Below are 8,578 nucleotides of genomic sequence, written 5' to 3' on the forward strand. Positions count from 1 at the left end.
GACGGAAAAAGAAAGGAAGAACGGTCGTGCCAAGTCCACTCGCAGTTTCACACGGTGATATACATATACACGTTTCCCGGTGAAGTCGTAACCAATTAAATTGTCAAACGACGCTCTTGCCGGCGTAACTGTACGACGTCGCGTTTTACGTAACGTGCTCGCCGCGCAATGGAACAATGTTTCACCTTTGTAAGTGACACGCCGTTAATGCCCGTTCTATCTTTCCGATTTTCCCCCGATTCTCGACCATTATCGCAACGTACTCTACAACTGCATTACGGAAAACGACCTGTACGATTAAGTGAAATTGCACCTGTGTTCATACTATCACATTTATATCGTTCTTGCATTTTCTGAAATATCTTTTTTCTGACTATCAACCCACGCAATTGACTGAAATATTCCTAATAACTTTCTAACAATTTCATTTATTACATAAAAATGATTTAATACTTAATCTGAAATAAAATGATATAACTGATGTAAAAATTCATCGCAAATGAATAACGACAGCTTTGTGTGGATTTCGGGATTTTCAGACGATAAATGAAGAGTTGATACCATTTAGAAATTTGCGTTATCTTTTTCCGGGAAGGATTGGGAAAAAGCGGGATCTACAGGTGGGCAGAACGTTGAAACCTGAATTCCTTGCATCGCGTTATGGCTATTTCCAATGATTTTACGTCCACGAGATTACAAGCCATAAAATTTCCAACAAAAAGCCGACAGGCCTATCCTACGCGCTAAAACGGATCGCTGATCTTTTAACTGTTCTTAATGGATCATTTTCTACATCAAAGAGCAGAAAAGATTGACGATTTTTACGCACTTCCGTGGAATGTTGAAAGGACATATATTTCCATCCTCACCGCCTTTTATGGAACGCGACGTTAGGAAACTTTATAGGAAAATTTAAGATGAAGGCGAGCTAGGGGTTGTCGCAAAGCCGGTGCGTCAATATTGACGCCGGCTGCTAGAAAATTCCTGGATCCTATTCGATTTTTCGCCAACGGGAGGGACGCGTTGCGTTGTAAACGATATTTGCGTTGTAACGCCGGGTCGATCGATCAAATTACCCGCGAGAGCTCCGCCGGCGGCGATTTTTCTTGTAAACGCGCGGCTGAAACGTACAATGCATCGCGGCCAACGTCGGGAAAAAAATGCCCACGTCGACGCGCGCCTGCTTGCGTTTATCTATTTTTTAAATTTACCCAGTGCCCGAAACTCCGCGCTTCGTAATGGCATTATTATGGAAAAAAAAAAAAGGAAGAGATGGGAAGAGCGGTGAAGAAGTTGCCGCGTGCGCGTGATGGTTCTATTTTCCACTTTACATGCGGCACGTAAATGCACGCGCTAATCCGTTTATCCCGCGTTGTTTTGATCCGGCAATCCGCTCCAACCGTAATTAATTCTACGTAATTATGCAGAGAAAAGCTATTCTACCTGTATCAACTGCACTCGCCCGTTGTGCTGCGATTTTAATATTAAAAAATTATTATACGCATATTCTCAACGTACGCCGTTCCAAGAAATTAATCACGCGCTTTAGGTGTTATAAATCTGCTCGATTTTTCCAGATAAAATTTCTAATTCTGATTCAGCAATCACTGCGTCACGTCCGGAATAATTTGCGTTCAGATGATTCTAGTTAGATTTCGATACCAGATACCGTTCGTGTACTCCGCGCGAACGAAATCACCAAAAATCGCAACGCTAATTGGAATAGCTGGTTGGCGTGCACGATTTTCGTCCGCGACGAAGAAACCGATTTCCCTTTCGAACGGTTGCCGTGCACGTACCTCGACCAATCCCCTCGATAGTTCGATCGGTCGAGCAGTAGTCTAGTCAGCCTGGAGCTCGTTCGCTCGGCGCACTTTTTGCTCGGACCCGAGGCATTGTGAGTCGTGGGTTGCGCAATGATAGCGTTCGCCGGCTCGCTCCCGATAAGTTCATGCTCTAGAATCCGAGCCGAAGGCGTTACCCCGCGCTTATAAACCGGCTGTCGTGTCTCCGATACTTACCGCCGTCCGGAAGCTTCAATCTCTCACGGATTTATTATGAATCATCAACTTGACGATGTGACAAAATTAAAATACGAATTTCTCAATAATTCGTATAAATCGGAATTTTCTAACATAATTTCTAATGAGCCAATTAAAATTGCAACGGCAAGATTCGACAAGTTTCATATGATAATTAACATACTCGATACTATAAGTTCCTCCGGTATCTGGAAGTTTTCCGAAAATTATGCTTTCAGCTGGTTCGTGGATTCAGCGAGTTTCAATCGATTTCAGTCTCAAAAGCGACAACTTCGTCGTTTGGCTGGCGTTAATTAATGATCATGTTCATAAAATGTGGAGATGAAGTTTAGCTTGCACAAATATCATTCTCTTAGTTTTGCTTTCGAAATAATAAATAAATGATATGTTATGAAATTTTTATAAATACACTCACAAAAATTCACATTTATCACGAGATGATCTTTTAATTAAACATTAGATCTGGAATCATTTTTCCGAGGTATAAATTTTCCATCAGGGGCTTCATTCGATTTGGAATTTTTCATTAAAAGCCTGACGGAGTATAAAATCTGGATAATTAAATAATTCCTCGTACATGTACCATTAATTTGAAGAGAGAAAAATATTAACGACAGAAAGAGTGTAATATTATACAATGCTTTATTTATAATGAGATGTTCCATGTACTTGCAATAATCTGCAAGAGATTATAACATTCGATGCCTGATGTCCGCTATCGGATTCCTCGATAAAATTTCATTGGAACCAGGGAAATATTTGATCTGCGCCGGAGCGCAATTCATTATCGCGGCGCGATTTTATGCAGATCCGTTGTCAATTCCGTTGGCCCGGGGGTCGCGGGGTCTGGTCGGGGCCGGGAGAGAATTGCAGCCGTAAATCCGACGGAATCGGTGAATTACGAGCCGGTCCTGGCAAGGTGCGACGTATATATCTGATGCGATCCTCGAAATTAACGTCGCCGGCTTTCTACGGGATTGCACCGCGTCCTTCTGTCTGCTCTGTCCTGCCCGTCTGTCGTTGGTCTCCCGCGACCACTTCCACGCTCTCGGTTACGTCGCGCTTGTCGATGATAATTAAACGCATCGTTCGCGCACGCTGTGTCTGTTAACTTTGAGCCACCACCCCTCTGAGGATTGCATTAACCGTTACCTCGGGCGCAGGCTTTGTGAGCACTAAAACAAATTGAACAGTTCAATCAAGAAAATTATACTGGTTCATCTCGTCGACAATTATCATATTTTTATACATTCGTACCACAAATTATAATAGAATATTATTATAAGATTCTGTTTATAAGAAACAATTAGAATTGAGGTGGTATACAGGCTTTGTAGTTCAATTAAGAAAATGACGCTGGTTTATCTGATTGACAATTATCGTGTTTCTATAAATTAAAATATTATTATAAGATAATAAAAATATATACATATAAGAAACGTGTGAAACAGAGGTGTTATGCGATCTCCGGTGGTTGTGGTCTCGCGGGCGTTACATAAACAGGAGAATTTGAGAAGAAGGAAACGCATTTCGACGCGGATCCGGTTTCGCGAGCCAAAACCTCGGCAAGGTATTAGCGTCCAATCAGCGTGAACGATGAATCGCGTCTTTCCCTCTTGTTTTGTCCCGGGTAACCGCTCCAGCCTCGTTATAAAACGAGACCGCGAACGGGCTCGCGTGTAACGAGCTCGCTTTGGCCAGCCTCGCATTTTGCATTGCGCAAGAGCGGGGCCGAGCAGAACTGAGCGGGCTGCGACTGGAGCGTGGTTAACAGATAGATACGACACCGCGTCGCGTTGTTTCCAGCGCGCGGGACAAGAACAAAAATGTACCGAACGCTCTAATTACGACCTACGGGCTCACGTACGATCGTAGCGAAATTTCACGTCGAATTTCACGTCCCCTTCTACACAGAAAGTTGTCATTCACGATCAAAGCGTTCAGGGCTGTGCTGGATTTCGGTGACCGTCCGACTTACACCAAATTCTACGAGTGTTGTGAATACATGCGAATGAATCGATGCGATGCAACGTTTTGCTAAACGATGGGACCATCAAAAGGGACGGCTTAACACGGTGATTGACGTATACCTGTTTCTACCGGAGGGGGTCAAAATGACTTGTTTTTCAAATTAATAAGTCATAAGAAAAGACATAGCAATTATGAGTGAAAATTGAGTAATAAACTGATAATGATAATAATAATTTTCAAAATAATTACGCTTTTAACCTGCGTCCCGTGAGGATCAAAATGACTCATTTCGGTATATGGAGGTATACTGCATACAATTTTGCATCAAAAAGACAAAAAAAAAAAAACTGTTTTACAAAATTAGTTATTTGCATATTCCAGGAAAAGTCATACAAAATTTTAGAAAATAAAATATACTAAAAATGAGTAATGATTGAAAGAAATGCCAGACAAGTCATTATGACCCTGCTTGGTAGATCTAGTGTTAAGAGGGAAACCGTAAATTGTGTTTGTAAGCGTAACGCGGACTAATTAACAGGTTCCGCATGATTCTCTTGACACAATTAGCGGCAGAGATCGACCCGCTTCTTCCACGCTTTTCAATCGCCATGCCGTTCGCCTCGCGCAATAACAATGTAATAATGTGGCACGCGAAGCGATACAACGTCGAATCGATTTCGAACGTTATTACGATCGTATTATATAAAGTCTCATTACAGTCGTCGCGTTCGATTTCCCGTCCGGCTGAATCGCGCATTAATGCCCCCCCCCCCCTCCTGTCTTTCCTTGATCTATCTGCAAATACCCGCACGCACCGTGTAACGTTATGTTACATTGTTTAGCCAAACGAGCTCCCATCGTGTTTCTACTGCCTGTTATGCTATCTCGTAATTATTGCGCTTAGCGGATAATTAATCACGCGATCCAGCTTGCTACCTTCTTCACAAACTATCACGATCTTATCAGAAAATTAATAATTCGATTATTTTCATAAGAAAATTCATATACCATCTTACATTATAATTCATTGTATTAATTTTTTTTACGAAATACAATTTAATATGTCAGAAGGTGTAAACTTGGGAGATTCCTTAAAAGAGAAAACTAGTAAATGACACGGGATGCGTTTGACAGTCGAGTGTGAAGGGAATGTGAGTCGTAAAAGTTTAGCATTCGCGAAAACGGCGCGTTTAATCCAAGGAAATTCGCTCCGCTCTAAAGGGACACGGACAGTCTAGCAAGTTTCGCAGCTGAACAGTCTTGCAGGCGCTACGGATGATTACTATTGCGAAGCATGGAGAGGTTTACGCTCCTCTTACGCGTTTCGACGTAGAGAATTTAAAACGTGAGACTCACTGACACTGAGCCAGTCGAGCACGCAGGATGCGCGCAGCCAAAGAGAGTTCATCTCTGTCGTTCGAACAGATCTTATCAAGCGACCGGCGAGGGGGGAGGGGGGGAGGAAATGAAAAATCCATTTCCTGCTCGCGCTGGAAAATTGGATGCTGCGTCTGTGAAAGCAGACGTTCCCGAGTATTGTACTAATATTCAGTCCGATATTAACTGTGATTACGCGGGGAAACATTTTGACGTAACTCTGCCGAACCGATTTTTGCCTGCCGGTTCGTCTTTTATGAAGATCGATGCAACGAAAAATTAAGAAACGTTCGCGTTCAATTTTAACAGACGCGGCGAGTGCATCCAATTAGCGAGCGACGCATATCATTTGCCGAGTCGACGATTTCCTTTGATCCTTATTAATCGTACAGAAACCGAAACAGCTGATCGATTTCTTGCACGAGATAACGAGATAAAAAAAAAAACACGTAAAATATAAAGCAGCGAAATATACGAAGCCTGATTTTTGCCAGTGATTCAGCCACATCATTTCCTTAATTCTGCCTGCTTTCTACTTTCTATCGGGCAGGGCGGTAACAATCGCGTCGCTTTGCGCTCGCAGGATCTCGCGTGCGAATATGAATTTCTGCGCCTTATCGGCCCGTTACGAGATCCCCGGGACAGCGCATAGGTCGCGCAGCCACGTACAGTAAATGCATACTTATAGGTGTGCATTAAACGAGCCGGCAAACTCGTTCGCTTTTGCATTACGCAAGAACCACGCCTAAGTCGGTGCTGGTCGATGCACCGGTCGCGGTTCTAACCAACGATCCAGCTTGCTGAGAACGCCAGATCGTTTGTTATTGCAACTCGAAAATTCAGTAAACTGCAATTCAGACAATCAACTAAATTCAATGAACACACATTTTGTTCAGATTAACCCATTCGCTGCCAAGGACGAGTATACTCGTCTTTGGCAGGGTGTCACGCATTGCCAGGACGAGTATACTCGTCCTGCTTTAAATATATTATAACATGCAGGCTCTTTTGAAGGCCCATTGCCAACGACGAGTATACTCGNCATGCCTATGTAAATCTTCCATAAACACATGAAATCTGCAATTATAATCACGAGCGTATGGTAATTATAACGCATGTAATTATTGTCCTTTCATTTTTAAGTAATTTACACATGCAAAATATTTCAATATTATTTGAATAGTGAAACATTATTCTCAAATCAGAGTCACGGTAGTAAACAATGGATCCCGGAGATTGACCATGGTTTTTGTAAGAAAATTTTTTAGACAGCGACTCCACCAGGCGTATCGAGACAAGCATCGATAGCTGCGTTCGAGCAACGCGTTTGGTAATCGTTCACCTTGACCAAGCTGTGATTCCAGCCGCGTGTTAAATCGCATTATATCGGACAAAATCGATCCTGGAAAAACGCACAGCCAAGCGAACGTACGCTGCGATGCATATACGTTTCGTAGTTTATTACAGGACTAGGGAATTGTGTTAAGCATGAAAGATGAACGTTAAACTTTAGTTAACGTGTACTTAGCGATGATCGTTACAAACGTTCCTTGATTTCTACATATGTAACTGCTTTCAGTTTAACTAATCGAAACGAACACGGTTTTAATTGACTGTATATTACGTGCATATATATTTTCCGCATCATTGAGATTTCATACAACATTCCTCGATAAGATTGTTAAAGAGATTAATTAACAGCAAATTATCTTCATATAATTCATTTAGGAATTTTGTTACTTAACCAGAGTTTCACCGATTTTATTGATTAATTCTAATCTGAGCAATGATAAGCGTTTTAAAATCGGTGATAACGTCAAAAGGCACGGAACGAATGATTTGGACAGGCGTCCACCGGGCAGGTTCCCAGGAGTCTTAATTAAGCCGAGGGTCTTGGAAAATTAAGCGCTATTAGAGCGGAGTCATAATTGGAGCCCGCGTCGCGTCGATGCAACGCCACGCCGAGCCGTCGTGCACGCGCGGCTGAAAAACTATCGTTGATTGCCCGCGGTGCCCCGATTAGTACCGATCCGCTCGCGATCCCGTCCCGTAAAGTCCACGCGATCGTTTCCCGTTTCCAAGATGATGAAACAACCCAGCGTCACACAGCCAGTTAAACTTTGTGCTCCATTTCTTCATTTCTATCTTTCGCCTGCCCGTATATAGAATGCAGTAGAACTCAAACGTTGCATTAAATAATTAGCTCGTTCAGATAATAAACGCTCGTTTCATTTAGCATTTCATTTGCGAATAGTAGGAGTTTGTCCAAATATTTGTATAATTAGAGCATTAACATATTTTATAACAGATCATACTACGCACTGATTGTCGACTGGATTTCAATTAAATTTGTATTACGCATGTATAAAAATTTCATACTCGATTAAGCTGGAACACGGCTTTTAGAAGATGGGAATCCGCAGACGATGAATTCATAACAGATGCCGGGAGTTGCTGGCGCGGTTCGAATTCCGATTTCCGAGCCAGCGGTTGTCATTAACCGTGCAAATAACGAAGTTATTGAACCTTGATATCCACTTTAGCATTTCGTTCGATTTCACCGCGGCGATAGCCACGCGCGATTTTACGTAACGCCTAGCTCGCATGCAAATGCGCCGCTCGATTTTACGTAAAGGTCGGCCGTTATCTTTTATCTGATCCCGCGGTTTCGCACGCTTTCTTACGTACGAGCAGAGTCGGCCGAATTCTTTATTTCGATCCATGCATCCGTCTGTCCGTCCATCCGGCACGATGATCGGGCCCCGGGGACCGGTACTTGTTACGCGCGTTCAACTCCTCTCGTGCCGCGAGAGCGTGTTAAGCGGATTTCGCGGGGAAAGCCAGGAAGTTGGCCGGCCGCGAGTGAAATCTGGCCGTCTTTTATTTTCGTGCACCAACGTCTAGCGACCCCGATCGCGTTTCAGCCACGCGAATTCCGCGCTCGTCACTTCCGCTCCGATAAAACGTGCCGTAATTCTCGCCACGAGTCCTTCCTGTGTTTTTTCTTCTCTCTTTTTTTTTTTTAGATAGTTTATGCGCGCAGGCGGTGGGAGTGACCAATTTATAGTGCAGGGAATTCATTGCGACCTACTTCTTACACAGAGTGAATCAATAGGAATAATAGTACGACTTTTCTTCGATTTAATTGATGAATTCTTTGTTCAGTGAATATTATTAGTAAACATTAT

At 42.9% G+C, this 8,578-nt stretch overlaps 1 long non-coding RNA gene across 1 annotated transcript in view; it reads left to right on the plus strand.

Moving 5' to 3' along the window:
* The first annotated feature begins 3,925 nt into the window (after positions 1 to 3,925).
* The window catches only part of LOC113464465 (uncharacterized), a 24,023-nt gene continuing 19,370 nt past the window's right edge, over positions 3,926 to 8,578 (plus strand). The window contains exon 1 of the long non-coding RNA XR_003389322.1: positions 3,926 to 4,117. This is a non-coding gene — a long non-coding RNA (uncharacterized LOC113464465). The remainder of the gene's footprint in view (positions 4,118 to 8,578) is intronic.

This window comes from Ceratina calcarata, unplaced genomic scaffold (assembly GCF_001652005.2).
Source record: "Ceratina calcarata isolate Rehan_Ccalc_2016 unplaced genomic scaffold, ASM165200v1 scaffold379.2, whole genome shotgun sequence".
Taxonomy (NCBI): domain Eukaryota; kingdom Metazoa; phylum Arthropoda; class Insecta; order Hymenoptera; family Apidae; genus Ceratina; species Ceratina calcarata.